The sequence below is a fragment of the Manduca sexta genome, chromosome 12, assembly GCF_014839805.1.
Source record: "Manduca sexta isolate Smith_Timp_Sample1 chromosome 12, JHU_Msex_v1.0, whole genome shotgun sequence".
NCBI classification, from domain to species: Eukaryota; Metazoa; Arthropoda; class Insecta; order Lepidoptera; family Sphingidae; genus Manduca; species Manduca sexta.
In genome coordinates, this window is record NC_051126.1 from 9,496,854 (window position 1) to 9,513,248 (window position 16,395).

Consider the following 16,395-nt stretch of genomic DNA (forward strand, 5'->3'; position numbering starts at 1 on the left):
TTAGTGTGGCACTATTCTAGTTTCAGCTCCTTTTTCCTTTAAAAAGGTTTCTTATCTGTTGTGTTGGCTCATTTGAACTGTATTCCTTTGTTTTCTATCAAGTGAGGCTCTATTTTTAAAATATATTATTATAGTTAAATGTTATTGAAAAGCGACTTGTTACTGGTATGATCAAACCGAGTGCAATACTAAATATTGTGAGGGGGCATCGATTAATAATAATAATATAATAATATCAGCCCTGTATTATATACTTGCCCACTGCTGAGCACGGGCCTCCTCTACTACTGAGAGGGATTAGGCCTTAGTCCACCACACTGGCCTAGTGCGGATTGGTAGACTTCACACACGTTCGAAATTCCTATAGAGAACTTCTCAGATGTGCAGGTTTCCTCACGATGTTTTCCTTCACCGTTAAAGCGAACGATAAATTCACAAAGAATACACACATGATTTTTAGAAAAGTCAGAGGTGTGTGCCCTTGGGATTTGAACCTGCGGACATTCGTCTCGGCAGTCCGTTCCACACTCAACTAGGCTATCGCCGCTTATTAAATCATCGCATCAAGCATCGATTAATTTTCCGAAAATATAACATAGTGTCGACAAGTACGTTAGTATTTTAAATGGCAAAATCGCTGTTTTCTTATTATACCGCATAGATATCGCATGTTGTAACTATAATTTTAAACAATCAAAGAATGACGTTTTAAATATATTTTAAACTATTATATGTGAATTGCATATTAACAAAGCAATCGCGGTTTCTATGACCAATAGTTGTGCAAGTAGCTTGCCATTAGTACTTGCACTGTATTCACTGTAAGATCAGTCTTGATTACTAACTAGCCTTTCCCAGATAGCGTCCATCACAACACAACAGCAATCAGTAGCTTCAAATTTGTTTACCACTCCTATTTATTTTTAATCTGACCATTTTTATTGGAAATCAAAGCTGCAACGCACGTATTAGTAGAACCTGATATTTAGAATGATATCGAAGCCAACTCTGAATTAAGTATGCGTTAGTATGTCCACGAGGGATGATGATGATTTAGTTATAGTACTATATGCATGTGGGATGTGTAGTATGTGTACAACGCATTATTTTGTTTTCTTTATGCAAAGTGGCCCCACTGCTCCTGATGGTAAGTGGAGTGGGGTCCAATAGACTCTCGATTGACGAGAGATGATTACCACTCGACAGTCGACCCAATTATGCCGGCTTATTGTGACCAGATACACACAGGCGGATCCCGGAATGCGACACATGTGGGCCACTATGGCGGGTTTTAACACCTAGTGTACGGTGCTCGGATATAAAATCCTACCATCAGCTGCCTTTAATACGACTTGTGTTCGCCGTGATGTTACAATGTCGTTTTGTAGTTAGTTCAAACGAATTACGTAAATGTAGCTTACAATTGTGTTTCATCCAGAATTAATTCATGCTCTAGTTAATTTGTTTTCATATCACGTTTGCGTTTACATAGTTTTATATGTGCTTTTATTGCAGGAAAATTATGTAACTATTCAGATGTAAATAATTTGTATGTGTCGCATCGTGAGCATATTTTTTATTTCTTTTTTACTCGACAAATTATTAGGTGTAAAGACATTGACCTATATATAAATAAATCGTATTCTATACTATACTTTATATAGTCACAATCACATATATAGTTCTTGTAAACATAAAAGGGGCATTAATCTAGGACAACACTGAAAAATAACACCTTTTTTTTACCATTTATAAACAAAGAAAATCTTGGTTATACATAAAAGCATTAAATAAATATTATAATATTAAATGGAACAAAGCAACGCAAACAGATTTACTGTAGGTACGATCAGCAACAAAAGTCGATGAACAGATACTAATTTACAAAACACCTGAACACTGAAACGGATCATAAATTACTTACCAAAGAAGAGTACAGATTAAGGTTATCATTTCAATATGGACACCAAAGTAAAGGATTGGCTGAAAAATTATGAAAAAGAAATTGACGTTTACGTTGAATCCTTCGAAGAGAATCTCCTGCCAGAATAATTTTGAATTTACACATTTGTTTCTTAAACCGGCCAGTGCTCTATAAAATAGGATGTTTACAATGTAACTAACCTATTCCTATTAATGTTATAATATTACTTACTAATATATTATGATGTTTTGCCCATACTTAAAAAAATATATAATTCTGGTTATTAACTTCAATATGTACTATTATATTAACCTGAAGAATTTGTTTGTTTGAATGCGCTAAACTCAGGAACTACTTAACTTATTTTGAAAATATTTCACTAATAGAAAGCTACATTACTCCTGAGTACTATAGGCTACTTTCTATCCCGGGTCAATATATAGCATGACTTTTGACCTTGAAAAACTTTTTCACGCGGGTGGAGCAGCGAGCCAAAGCTAATATGTTATAAAATAACAATTTAATTGATATTCTGGACTGTTGTATTAATTCGGCAATGTTTTGATAGTAAAAAACGCGGTGCGCTGCGTTCCGCGAGATGGGTGTATTGAAGCTTGATGGGTTCAATTAAATGAATAGGAAAAAAGCTTCTTTGTACTTATATAAAACAAAGAATGTGCTAATTTCAGCCACATTTGTATTTATTACGGATCATAAAAAGAATTCGCTAGTAATATTTGACATTCAATGGTTTGACTGCGTTCAGCTACTTTTGTAGTTCAATTATGACAAGTTATTTTGAATTTAATGTAATCAGTAACTTATGGTAAATGATAATGATTAGGAAATATTGGAAACAAATTATGTTCAACGACTTCTGTTGCTGACTGTACTTAAATCGTGAGATCAACCGTGAGCGATCTTGTTTGCTGTCACCCGCACCACGTTCGAACAAGCGGTAACACGTTCATGCTTTAATTTAATACTATAAATTAGTATTTAAACATGATAGAACATTTATATAGTAATAAATACAACAAACCTAATGATTTATTATGTTAATGCGAATGTTAAATATTCAAATAAAACTACTTTTCGGATTCGGAACTATTCATGCGAAAAATAGTTTTATTTTGATGTATAACAAACTTATTGGATTTTCCGATAAATCTGTATGCATCACGTACTACAAAAAGGGTTTTATTTTCTAGTTCCAGTGAATAGGCATGTGATGTCAACGCTATATTTTTTAAAAGTTTAAGTAAGATAAAGCTTGCTACAGCTTGTTAGTTTAATAATTATTTTTTAGTCTGTAAGGCAATTATGTGAAAAACTATGAATCAGTTTATCTTATTTGTTATGTACTAGTTATTAGTACAAAAAAGGAGTATCTAACTTTAAAAAACGAGCTATTCTAAGTCAGCTTCGATCAAATTGAACACAATGTTATTCCTCCGCGCGCTATTGTGTCTTTGTAACTTCATCATCAATCAAACGCCTAGCGATCAGTCCGATGACAAGTTTGGTCAAATCTTATATGATTTGAGGTATAGCTCATTTAGATTATTGGGGAATAATTCGCCGAATAACTTAGCGAATAAATATGATTATGAATTATTAGGGACGAATACACCCGAATAAGCTTACACACTTGTGTTCGTGAGTATTCGTCTATGTTCGGCAATTATCTAAATCAGTAATCACCGGTAAGATTTTAGTCAGCTGACTATAAAGACATTAAACAGTATAGTTAGTTATAGATCGGACATCGAGATCAATTTGTGCTCCAAAAGTTATTGCCAATTGGTAATAAGTCGTTGTCTTATTTGAAATGTCTGTGTGACAAGATGTCACAGCGTCCTTATATAGTAATACAAAAATAACATATTTACGGAAAATATGCTAACATACGCATTAAAAACGTGGAAATCACGATATGGACAAAATATGCCGTATTTTACAAGTTAAGTTAATTGGTGTTTTATTATTTTACGGTAGACTGAAAAATCATCGCATGATCGCAATTTTTGTATGAAAATCTTTTTAATGTCCGCACTATATTATTATAATCTTAGAATTCTTCGCCTATCTTTTTAATGTGTTCGAAGTTTAAAATGTTTTAAAATTGGCTATAATTATTTCAAAACAATTCTCAGTCTTTTAAGGTTTCAACGTATGTATACAAATAATATATACGAGTGCTTGTATCAGCAAAGCGAATAACCCCGTTTATTCTTGTTACCGAACTTGCCCCCGTTTTCAGGTTATTACTTTTACCAACAATCTACGAGAATATTGTACAAACCAAACTTTGTAGTTAGTGGAGTTTCGGGGAGCAATATGTGAGCATTATAAATTATTGCTTTGTAAAGCTGAACAATCTTCAACATACGATATACTGAGAAATACTATAGCCTCTTCAACAACTTCATAATTTATGTAATTTATATTATAAAACTTCGTTATTATTTAAATATTGGTGGAAAAATTGTGGGTAGTTTTAATAACAACTATACAAGGTCCGCTTGGACCTGACTTCAAACACATTTGTGTATGTAAATGTTGGATAAAAAAAACTGATTTATTTGTTTCTTCCTTTAACATTGACTTTAAATATGGTCTATAGCCTACTGAATCCAACACTCATGTGGGATTGGCGTAAGACTAGCTAGGGCCCTAGCTAAGAAGCTTTACTTCAATCGTTAACGCTAACGTTACGTATGGACATGGCATATCTTAGCGACAGACGTATAGATATAGAATGTTATTCCTATACATTTTTTTATTTTATATTCGCGTTGTCGATTATAGCAAGGCATCTTGGGAACAGCTTTTGATTAAGACTTGAAAATCGCTGCTCGCATCCCTGACTTTATTTCCTTAAATATCGAGATAATTTAAAATGAATACTGTATTTTAAAAATTCTGTTTTATGATTGCGGTAGTAAATAAATATATACATTACTGTGTTTTATGTATTGTGTACACGTGTATATATTTATAATTAATATGCTCTCCTAAAAAGTCTCCCCTATAGTCTATTAATAGTGAATAATATATCGAGCATGTTTTATTAAACTATGGAATCTCTTCCTAACCGTAAAGTTCAGTAATAATAAGCAATAAAATCTCGTACACAATATGCCCTATTTTTTTATTAATATGCATTTTATGTAGACTTTCCAAGTGCTCGTAAATTTTGCGCCACTTTCCGAACACACGTGATTGCAAGCAATTTATTGCGAATCTCCAATATTCCCGGATTTTCAATTAAGTAGCTTTAATTAAAGGGACAATTTATGGGAGGATGCGCTCCGAAGTGTAACGTTTCATCGTATCAAGTACTTTAGTACCGGAATCATAAATTTAATTTGCAACAAACTATTATAAGTTATTTTGAGTCATTCAATTTAATATTTTTATCTTGTGGTCTTAAATAGTCATCATCTTCATCAGCCATATGAAGTCCACTGATGAACATACTACTCCTAAAGATTCCCAGAATCTAATATTATATTGGTCTATTTATGATAGTTTTTAAAACTATAAGGAGACCAATTACTGCCATTTTTATTCAATTGTGGCTCAGTGGCCACAAACGTTATATTGCACCACAAATCAATAAATACCAAATGTGTACACTACAAGAGTAAATATTATCAGTTCAAAATAACCAAGATACACTGTTAATGAGCTATGTCGCATGCATCGATTGACATGGATCACTTCTCTTTGAAATACGAATCAGTCTACACAGCATAGGTCTTTTAATAGCTCTCACTGAACGTGTTTTGATTCATAAAGGATGTGTCACGTCTATTCAAGTGATTTTATACCCATTCGTAAATGAGACAATTACTTGTGTCATCAATCACACTACTGATAATATTTATTTGTGATTAATTTTATTGCAAGGAAATTACTTTTACAAATACTTCACTAAATAATAACACTAGTTTACACGGTTTTCATACCCCAGCTGAAAGTTGTTATTTTATTATTCATTTAGGTAGACTTATCCAGAAAAAATTATAAAAAAATTCTGTCACGTCTGTTTTAAGAAATATTTATCTACTTAATGGGAATACATAACTTTGGTATTAATACAAACAAAAATTAAAAATGATTAATTTTTGCCTTCTTTTTATAGTTATTTGAACCAGTTTCTCTTATAATGGACCAATAGTAATCCCCTAACATGTTTTCATCCCAAAATCCTTGATGTATTTTTCAGTAACTGATTTTTCAGTAACAGATATAAGGCTTTCGAATGTAAAATGGTCTTAGTATCAGACGGAACTTGGGCATTGTATACTTGTATAATACTACACTTTTTTTTATTATATGTCAATGTCTTCGTAACACGAAAGTAATAATCATTCTCATGATTACTAGGTTCTTTCCATAGTATTGGTGAACCAAATAGAAGGTGGACGTTTTCTCCTGATGACCTCTGGAGTAAGACGATTCTACAGCTTTCGTAAAACACATGAGCCGCCCACTTTTTGTCTTAATTGCCAACAGTAAATCCAAAATAATGAAGATATGCACTTTTAAACGAAATTACAACGGGTTTTCTTTTTTTTGATAATATAAATTGTTCACTAACATAACAAAAATAATTTGAACTTTGTTAACACTTTCTATTCAACATTTTAAATCAATCTGAAACAAGATAATTGTCGTTTGAAGCGAACGAATAAACAATAAATTGTCGTCTCCACGTTAGGTAGGTAAAAAAAACATTTGACTGCAGGAAGAAATTGTGACGTGATAGAATATTTCTGCTAACACTTTTAGGTTTAAGAAAGGTAGATCAACATATTTATTTCGGGGTATAAAAAAAAAGTTAAATTTTGTAACACACACACACAACATCACGCATTTTATCCCCGAAGGGGTATGCAGAGGCGCAACCATGGCACCCACTTTTCGCCAATTGTGTTCCGTCCCATGATGTGATAGGGGGCGAGCCTATCGCCATATCGGGCACAAATTCCAGACTCCGGGCTGATACTGAGCAGAAAAACCCAAATATCACTTTGCCCGACCTGGGATTCGAACCCAGGACCTCAGAGCGCTGCCGTACCGCGCATGCAGTACAACTACGCCACCGAGGCAGTCGAGGCAGTAAATTTTGTAAACTAGTGTATAATCAGTTTTATTAAAATTGTGAAATTGAAAATTTGCTCATATTTAATTTAATTGTTACCAGATAGAAAATGGACTTCCATGCGCTATCAAAGCTGTTATTATCTGCCCGACAGGATTATAGTTACAGGTCGATGTTACGTCCAGGTTGATTGTGTGCAGCGCACTTACTCGTGGACAATGTGGAGGGCTCTCGTATTGTTCCGCCCTTGCCTGCCGCTCTGTTGGTTGTTTATATCCACTATCCACGGTGTTTGTAACACAAAAGTCTCTTTAGTATCTTTGTTAGGTGATACGTTGTGGAGAAATGAGGTTTTTCGGCTAATTACAACAGATGCACGTGGTTTACTTTTACAGCATAAGGCAGTATTTGGTTATTCCAGTGTGTAATTTAAAATATATTATCACTAATGATGATAGAACCTAATATTTTAATGTTACAACAAACGAGTCTGCAGTCTACACAGTGCCAGTTCTACGAGTGGAAACTACATAGAAAACGTCGCAATATTTCACACTCTCTTAAATGTGTCTAGGACTAGACGTGTCTTAGATCTCTCTGAAACCCAAGCTCTGGTGTAATGTTGAGTTACATACTTTATCTTTTTAACTTCCTGTTACTACATTGTGCACGGAAATCTTTTCTGCGTTATTATTTTATGTATTATGGTTTTGATTTTTAGCGTTTTCCAAATGAAACCAAGAGGAAATGCCTGTCATTATTTGTAACAGAAATTGCGATCGAAAAATACTACTTAGTTCGATCATTGGAAACGATAGCCAATATTTGGCGATTATGCCTTCCGTTTTTTACACCTTACAATGAACAAGAGAATATTTTTTCGTTATTCAACACAGAGGACAAAAACCCGTATGAAAAATACAAAAAAAACAGCAAACTATGACAGAAAGAACTTCCAACTACACTGCAAATAAATGGCACCATTGACTTACACCAGCCTAGTTACTCACAGTGAAATAGCGCGCGCGACACCTGGCGCACAGCCCGCTGGAAATTTCGTTTTGAAAAAAACAAAAAAGCAATATCGACATGTTTACAAAGACCGCACGCTTCAAAACAAGGTTTAGATTTAAAATAGCGTTTTTTAATAACCATTGGGGAAGGCAGAAATAGACTATTAGGCGCGATGGTCGGACATAACTCAATTACTTCGATCCAGCGTGGCCAATTCAGCGCGGTGTCGTTTGCCCGCAAATACTGAATGTAGACATTAGATTATAACATTTTATGTTTAGTTTCATATATTTTAACGTTCTTTTTAATATCATTTTGGTCGATTAACAGGCGTTTTTATGATTGTACGTAATAATTTAAAATAATAGACTAGAATGTAACTTCACATTTCCGTTGCAAATGATGAAATGTTCACGTAAAATGAAAAAAAAATCTTTACCGTAATTGCTAGAATATAAGACGAAAAAATGTAGTTATCCTCGTTAATAAATATAACATAAATTCTTTGAAGTTACAAGAAGTCACATAAGATAGTTATAATATAAATTTGAAATTAAAAGGCATCTGGGATATTATTCGGCTTTTTTACCTTTTAAATATATTTGAACCTTATTATGATAACAGTGTAAGCGAAATTCTTTTATTTATGACGACTTCCACGCAGCCTTTTTTCTCGACAGTTAAAACGAATATGAGAAGGCCTATTTATTTATGAATTTAATTTATATGATCCTTTTTTGTCACAGAGAGCAGAAAAGGAATTGGATATACCTACATACGTTTAAAACACATCTTTGTCCTTTTTCGACATAATGGGAAAACAAGTCTAGACAGGGAGAAAGGAGGAAACAAGTAAAAATATTATAGAATTCAAAAAGACATTTTAAATTCAAATTCTTCGCGGAGATATTTCTGATGAGATTAGCATTTGGTCTCGGTGCATATAATGGCTAAGAGATTTTGTAATAGCATTATTTCATCGCAAAACTATGAAGAAATTTAGCAAATTACCTAATCTTACTCTTAGAACAAAATCCAACAGTTTAATCACAGACAGAAAAAAAGATTTTTTGAAATTAGCCAAGTGTGCTATTAATTTGTAATTTCGTTTCGATTTGAAAATACTGTGAGGCGATGTATATTCTTAAACTACTTGGAATTTAAAAATGTATTACTATATACTTACTAGTTAGTTGGCTATTTACCTTATGATAGAGAAATACCCACAAGTGTAATAAATACAAAAAAAAATCCCTCTAGTTCCCTCCCTAGTTTCTCCCACATTAGGTAAGTCGACCGCGTAAAGATTAGTTTTCTCAAGAGTGTGCACGTCACCTGTGTTACATGAGAACTTGGTGAAACTACGACAATTATGCAGTTGACAAGTCGCAGCAGTAGTATGATGAATGAAACTAAATCAACTTTTCATAGGTAATTCTTTCCTATGCTTCAGTTTTACGTAAACAGATTTCGTCGTCAGATTTTATATAAATAAATATATTTTACTATAAATGAATTTCCGAGCTGTAATTGAATTAACGTAAACCAAAGATGTGGTTTAATTAAATAACTAATCACAAAGTAAAAGGATGATTCATTACACGTTATAAAATAAATTTTACCCAAATTCGGCAGTCTCGAATTCAAGCTAAGACTTTAATTCTTTGAGTACAAGATTAATCAAGTCGGGGCCTACCGCCGCATTCCGGCAGTCGTTAGTAATCAGGTATATTCTTAATTTGAGCGAGGGGTCAAGTGGCAGAACAACAGGCGAGAGGCGCTGTTCGAAATGAAAGGGCCTGAAAAGGCTTGGAGGGTCCGCCAGCCGCACCGCTCCATTGTCGAGAGCCCTCCACGTGAATCGCACGGCTCGTTCATTTCAACGTGCACTCATGACATATCCGTTGGTGCATATGTTTTCGATTTATTTCAATAATTATTGTTACACCAGCAAATAGCGGTATTATGGGACTATGTTTATGTATGTTATGTTCAACTGTGATGCATGTAACAAATATAGGCCATTTGTCCGATGATAAGTAGACTGCAAATAAACAGAGGCAATTTTGCATTACAAAGCTTAAAACGCTGAATTGCGCAAGTCATTGCACATAAAATAAAATTTGGTTATTCTCGTACTAAAATAGACTGGAAATTGTTTCTTTTAATCTGTTTATATACATTAATTTTAAATCATCAGTTCCAAATTAAAAACCTTTTACCAAGTTCCCCAATTAAAAAATAAAACTATTCCACAGGTAACAGAGAGGACGCTAACAAAGAGCAAGCGTGTATATTACAAGGTATTGGGAGGCACATGTCCATTTTTGCCAGCTGCGTTACGAGCTGCAAAAGGTTTTAAAAAATTGGATGATTTAATTTCGGCCTTTGACAAACAAGTTAGCCTTTGTTTGTGAGTCGGTTTAAAGGTTAATTTGATTTCTGCGTAGTTTTAGAACATTCTTTTATAAATAGGTAGAGATTATTGATATTGTCTGGTAGAGATTGCTTTTAGCGATAGAACTACGCTTTGTAAAACATATAACAGTTATAAGTTATTAGAAAATTCTTCTCAGAATAGTGAACAATAACGAGTTGTCTTTCTATTTTTCCGATCTAGTGGATTTATTTGAGATGTCTTTTTTATGAACTCCGTAAATTGTTCGAAAAAGTTTTTATAGAGTTAGGATTTGTTTTGGATTATTTAACATCAGTATTCCAAATATAGTTATCATACGAAATTCATTAATTCATTTAATTTTTACGGTAATATAACGGTGAAGGAAAACATCGTGAGGAAACCTGCAGATCTGAGAAGTTCTCTATAGGAATTTCGAAGGTGTGTGAAGTCTACCAATCCGCACTAGGCCAGCGTGGTGGACTAGGGCCTAATCCCTCTCAGTAGTAGAGGAAGCCTATGCTCAGCAGTGGGCAAGTATATAATACAGGGCTGATATTATATTATTATTATATTATTATAATCAAAGATGTTTCTTGGAAATTTTTGTTTATTAAATGAAGCCGATGTTCAACTTTAAAGAATGTTATAGATTTAGTTCTACGAAGTAGTAATACTAATCTACTACAAAACTCAATTAGTTGATAAGCAATTTGTATAGACTAATAAATTATAACTGCGAAGGAAAACAGAGTAACATCGTTTGCCAGTTTCTTGATAATATCTTTGAAATAGTAGCGTCGCGTCGCTAATTCAGTTACAAGCTAATGGCTTCGTCCGACGGCCTGTGTACTAACAATTACTCGCATCACCGTTCCCTACCACATTAACTTGTCTTGAGAAAGCTCGTTTATACAAATACATTATTCATTCTTATTAATTTCATTAGAAGAGACTGTGACTTGAAAAACGGAGTAGAATGACAGCATCATACTTCGGGAGGCGTTTTAGGTTGTGTCGGAATAGTATTTCGTAGTAGAAATACATTGTAGGTTGTGTTTATTTAGCCGCCTTTGCATCGCGACTTTCTGATAAATTTCGTCTCAAAACGGACTCGTATATTTTTTATTATAAATAATTATTGTTGAAAATAATATATACGGTACTTATATCTATGTTGAATATTTTTATACAACATTAATTGAGCATTATATTATTCGTAACATGGTTTAATAAACGATTATTTAATTCCAATCTCCGTCTCATTAATTTACCTTTCATTATTCAACTGTTTTATTCATAAACATTACATTAAAATTGATTTATTACATTCATCGAGCAAACAATTTTAATTGAATTTGATTAATAGACCTCAAACTGGAATTTAATAGAACACAAGTAGTGTAAAATTATTGATGGAGATTCATATAATATTGATGAAACTGATAGAGCACACAGAGGCGTGGACTGGATGGTCATTAGCGAGCAGTTATCGAATCAGTAATAACTAGTAATAAGCGTCAACAATCGGAATTAAATTAGGAATTATCGAATTAAGAATAAATATTAGTACACATATATAATCCTTCGAGGATAAAGGCGTGATGTATTCATCACGCCTTTATCCTCGAAGGTGTAGGCAGAGGTACAAGGACACCCACTTTTCGCCTATGTATGCCGTCCCATTATGTAATAGGTGCCAAGCCTATCCCCATAGCAGGCACAAATTCCCACCTCCGATCTGGTACTGAACAGAAAAACCCAATATCACTTAGCCTGATGTGGATTCCAACCCGGAGCCTGAGAGCCGTGTCGTATCGTGCACGCAATACAACTACGCAACCGAGACATTCCTAAATATTAGTGTAATTTTATTATTCGAAATATTGAGTTGCCCTGGATTGCAATTTGTGCTGCTTGTAGTGACAGGCATGTCCCTCGTTACAGTGTATGATGGATATAAGCTAGGTGAAATGTGAGCGCACAATTTTGCGCCAAACTGTTCAAGGTGAAGAAATTGGATTATGTATGTTTTTTTTGGAGAGCTGCCTAGTTTATCACCGGGGTACCCTGCTAACGGAGTACAAGCCATCCCCCGGCTTAGCAACCACGGCAGTCCCTAGGAAGATTTAGTAGCGACCCACAACTATCTGGTCACAGGACCCGGGAGGAAGATGGGAGGGGATAGAGGAAAGGAAGAGAAGGCGAAGGAGAAGGAGCCCCCTCAGGATAGTTGTAAGGGAGAGGGAGGGGAAATGTTCGAGAACCTTTATAGGCCTCAATGTGTATTTAGCAAAAATGAGTTATACACATTGAACTGTGCGCCTAGGGTCGCGGCAAATGTACATATCCCCCGTGCATTTGGTGTGGAGACCAAGCGCACGGATTATGTATGTTGTAATCGTATTCATGGACTATGTATGATTATAAGAAAGTATTTTCTTAAGTGATTATTGTGGCAGTTGCAAAGCAACGGGTAAGAAAAACTTAACATATTAAATTACCGATGTTACGAAAACAAAATTAAAGCATTTGAATTCCTAGAAATCAGTTATGAATTTTATAACTTACAATGTAAAATATTCAAATAAATATGAAAACATGTGAATAGAATAGAATGTTTTCATAATGAAAACACAGACTAATTCCACTCGTCTGTCCTTTGCAACGCGAATACGCAACAAATTTAATTAGGCAAATAAGCATGTGCATAAATGCATGTTTGCTACAAAGGTCTGGCCACTGCATACCATATCGGTGGTAGTAGTACTTACTTAGTTAGTCTTGTTAATTATTTATAACATAATTAATGAAGAATCGAAACAATCCATAGGTATATTCATGATCATAAAATATTGTATTTTTCAAAATGGGAGATTAATAAGTAAAATACTAAAATGATAATTTAAACTCCGCCGCCTTTATGCAAGTCACAAGTGTTAAGGGCAGTTTGTATAATTGGTTGAGATTGCAGACGCGTCGTATGCACATTCAATTTTGAGTAAGCATAACTCAAGTAATTATAAATTTTCCTTTTCACTACAGTATTGAATAAGTTTGTTTGGCCACAGAGTTGTACTACCTCACCAGAGCTGCGTAAAGGCCATGAAAAATATAAAACTACATTAGCACTGACCTATCCAGTGTTTTCATATTAAACTTTAAATGTTGTTACTAGTGGCAACTACTTACTACTTATCGTGCCTGTTACCTCCAAGCGCGTGAATAACAAAACATATAAGTATAATAAATTCCTTTGTTCGTCATAACGTATGACTTTTTTAATTTATTAATTTTAAATTAATTAAAATTGTTGCAAATTCTCGCACTGAAATTTTTATTAATATTAACGAGGATACATCGTGGTCAAGAAGTTGTAATTTTATGTTATTGTATTGGATTATATTTTTTATATAGATTGGCGATTCATAACGTATGAAAAATATACAAAAATTAGTAAAAGAACGCCATGGTTTTTAATGTAGGTAATACATTTTAAATAGATAAATAAATAAAATCTTATAAAAAACGATAAAAATGTACATAAAGGAACGCCTCGCTTCGCAATCGATCTTTGGATACAATGACGGTTTCAAGTCCCTACGGATGTTGTTGGAGACAATATTACCGCCCAAAATTTGCCATTTCAGAACCAGGAACTGTTAAAAATTGTTTATTTTAAAAATAGATAAGCGGATTCATTGTTACAAGACATTTCCATCTGTGAAATTGAGAATATAGCACCAATACAATGGGTTCTGTTATTGGCTTATAATAGAATGATGACTGAAGGGGTTGTTACTCCTGTCGGTACGTAAATTATCTCTCGAATTCTGTAACATTATTTTTCAATATATATGTACAAAACGTTTGGATATTTTTGGAATATAGTTTCGGCAATACTTTAAAAACTTTGTTTTATCTAAAATTTTCGATAACTAGGCACAAAAATAATGGTTCCTAAAATAACGAGTACCAACAGATTCCGCTTACTAAACCAATGATATTACTTATAGAAAAATCATGGCTTCAATATAAATTCGCCCGTGGATGACTCATCAAAATACATTCATCGGGTTTTGCATGAGTTAACGAAAACGGACAAATATAATAGAAAAGCCACCATTTGATTTTTGCGTTTTGACCACCAAATAAATAAAATTTTATATATACATATATGAGGTATTCAAAACATTACCGTTTTTTAATTCCGCCACCGAAGTCGTTTCAAAAATCTCTCGAAATCAGGTTGTAGTTCTGAATGCAATTATAAATTCTTTTATAAAAAAAATCCTTCATCTATTTATACAACGCAAATAAACAAAGCAATCGTTTGCTAAATAAAATAAATTGCTTTCAAATCGTCGTGAAAGCTTGAGCTGCTAATTGCAGAGGAAAATTAAGGGCCGTAATTAAATCATATTGTAATGAGCCACTGGCTTTTTATATTGAAGGAGTTCTGCTATTACCAACTATTGTATTGTGTTTCTCTCTAATTAAAAAGTAATGCAAACACAAAAAATGTGTTAAACAAAGGGTTTTTTATTCACCGTTTAGGATACGATATTTATTATGTTCTCTTTAAACATTTACCCGTTGCATTACTAATTTATTACGTACATCCAATTTTAATATAAATGTAACTACACATTTAGTGGAAGCTTTGAGGTCTATTTTTAGAATATTGACTAAAAACATTTTTCTTTGAAATCCAACATAATTTATTGTAGTCGAAACGACCAATAAACAAATTATTATTTTAAAACAATGGATATAAACGTTCTAAAACATATAACAAATTATATATCTATATGCTTACCGTGTATGTCCTTTTCTATCTAATCTAGACGCTGCATACTATCGGGAACTAACGCTTGCCTTATCACAGGGCGAAGAAAATTGTATCTCTTTAAATTAGCTGATATTGCATGCCGTTTAACAAAGGCGGAATATTCAAATATGGTAATTAACCGACGGTAGGAGTGGTAGAGAACGAGCAAGCGAACTGGTTCGCGTCGCGCGGGGCACTGACCAAAGCCAGCCTGCGCCGCGCCGCCCTTCGCAAAGAACACGCGAAAACCTGAAGGATTGGACACGCGCAGAATAGTAAATAGGCACTGTTTATCTGTAACTACGGGTTTCGCATTGGGTTACACAAAGAACTGTGCCCAGCGCTTTAACCAAATATTTTTATTTTTCATATGTAGAGACGAAAGAAGGAAACGCGTTTCTTTTGACTTATCGCAATGTAGGTAAACAAGAGCGTCAAAAATTTTAAAAATATGATTGGAATTAATTAATAAGAACATTAACGCCTAAATAGACTGGAGTAAGTTAAAGTTAAGCCGTTACAGGTACAATTTTACATTATTTCTACTTAAATTCAAATTCAAATTGATGGATTCCACTTATTTATTTAAATATTGCAGGAATAACTCGAATAAAGAGCATAATATATTAGTTATACACCACATATAAGTGGGCTAGAAACATAATTTACAAAAAACATAAACTCTTTGGTTTTTTTAATAATTGAGGTACAACCACATTTCACATCCAATTCATTTGAAAGAAATGCACGATCTGCGTTAATTTTAATCTATATTTGTTGTCTCTCGGAGGGCAGGCGGATGTATTCGATACGACGCGTAGCTCCGGAAGCGTCCGCTGGCCCTTTGCGAACCTTTGTTTCACCTGAAAAATCCCCATTAACATTTTCCATCATCGAACCCTTTGCGCATTTGATTTTTTATTTCCTTTATAGCCGGAAGGCTATTTCCCTTACTTTTCTACTGTACGTATAGGTATATATTTATGTTTGTACGCAATAGGTGTGCAATCTTTCATGCAATAATATGTAGTCTAAAATTATTATTTCTAATTTATCTATTATGATAATATGCCAGTTCATGATGCTTATTCGGCGATAGCCTAGTTGGGTGTGGA

At 33.7% G+C, this 16,395-nt stretch overlaps 1 protein-coding gene across 2 annotated transcripts in view; it reads right to left on the bottom strand.

Moving 5' to 3' along the window:
• LOC115443655 (thrombospondin type-1 domain-containing protein 7A) overlaps nucleotides 1–15,463 on the bottom strand; it is a 79,676-nt gene extending 64,213 nt beyond the window's left edge. For both annotated transcript variants that reach the window (XM_030169139.2, XM_030169137.2), the window contains exon 1: nucleotides 15,269–15,463. The gene's annotated coding sequence lies outside the window, so the exon portion shown is untranslated. The remainder of the gene's footprint in view (nucleotides 1–15,268) is intronic.
• Between the last annotated feature and the right edge of the window lie 932 nt (nucleotides 15,464–16,395).